Source organism: Aquarana catesbeiana, linkage group LG02, assembly GCF_042186555.1.
Source record: "Aquarana catesbeiana isolate 2022-GZ linkage group LG02, ASM4218655v1, whole genome shotgun sequence".
NCBI classification, from domain to species: Eukaryota; Metazoa; Chordata; class Amphibia; order Anura; family Ranidae; genus Aquarana; species Aquarana catesbeiana.
In genome coordinates this window covers 798,166,131-798,167,173 of record NC_133325.1, presented here as the reverse complement: position 1 = coordinate 798,167,173, position 1,043 = coordinate 798,166,131, and positions in this window count along the sequence as shown.

The window sequence follows — 1,043 nt, the reverse complement described above, 5'->3', positions numbered from 1 at the left end:
TTCGGGGAAACAGGGTATCTATCTAGCTATCTATCTTTTTATTTTATTTTTTTAATGTTCATGTTTAAACAGAAGCCCAGAAGGCATAATAATCAATGAATAATAATATTTTATATAATATAATTATAATAATAAATAATAACAATATTTTATATAATATAATGATAATAATAAATAATAACAATATTTTATATAATGTAATGATAATAATAAATAATAACAGCCATGCCTATAGGTTTTAAGATTTTATTTTGGTTGTTGTAGAATAAAAAAAAAATGACAAATATAAAAACAAATATGGGGTGACTTATATGCAAAAAATGAAAAACAACAAAGAAGAGTAAACAGCGTCTGGAGCATGGAGCTTTGGCAGTTCTCAGAGAAGAGGCATTGCAAAGAATTAATACTGAGTATCATCGATATCGGCGTATTGCTTCTAGACATCTTGTAAGGGGGGGGGGGGGGTCATTGTGTCATGTGCTCATTGGATGTGATTTATGAAGAAGGATTCAAGCGCCAACCAATCAGATGTTTTTGAACCAGTGAACCACTACTAGACAACCAATCAGAGCCCTCATCCATTTTCCAATGGCAGCTGGAATCTGATTGGTTGTTGTGATGCCGGGGGGGGGGGGGGGGCCTCTGTCTACTCAAGTATTATAGCTGAGCACCAACTAAATGAAAAGATGTTACAGCTGCTTTTTAATGACACAAATCTGTGTTATAGTAATATAAACTGTATCTAGGAAAGAAAAATGCTAGGATTTAAAAATGGGGGGGGGGGGTCATTGATTTTGGGTGGGCACAGAATTCCTAAAAGGGGCAATGCTATTACACCCCCCACCTGCTCCACAGTGCAAATTATACTCTATATAAACATTGCCTTCTTAACAATCACAATGTACAGAGGCATTATCAGATATTGTTTCTGTAATTCCTTCCTCTAGGACAGGGGTCCCCAAACTTTTCACTACAAGGGCCCCCCGGTGTATATTTTACTAATATTTGTGGGCCGGAAAAAAAAATCCCCATCTCCCCAACAG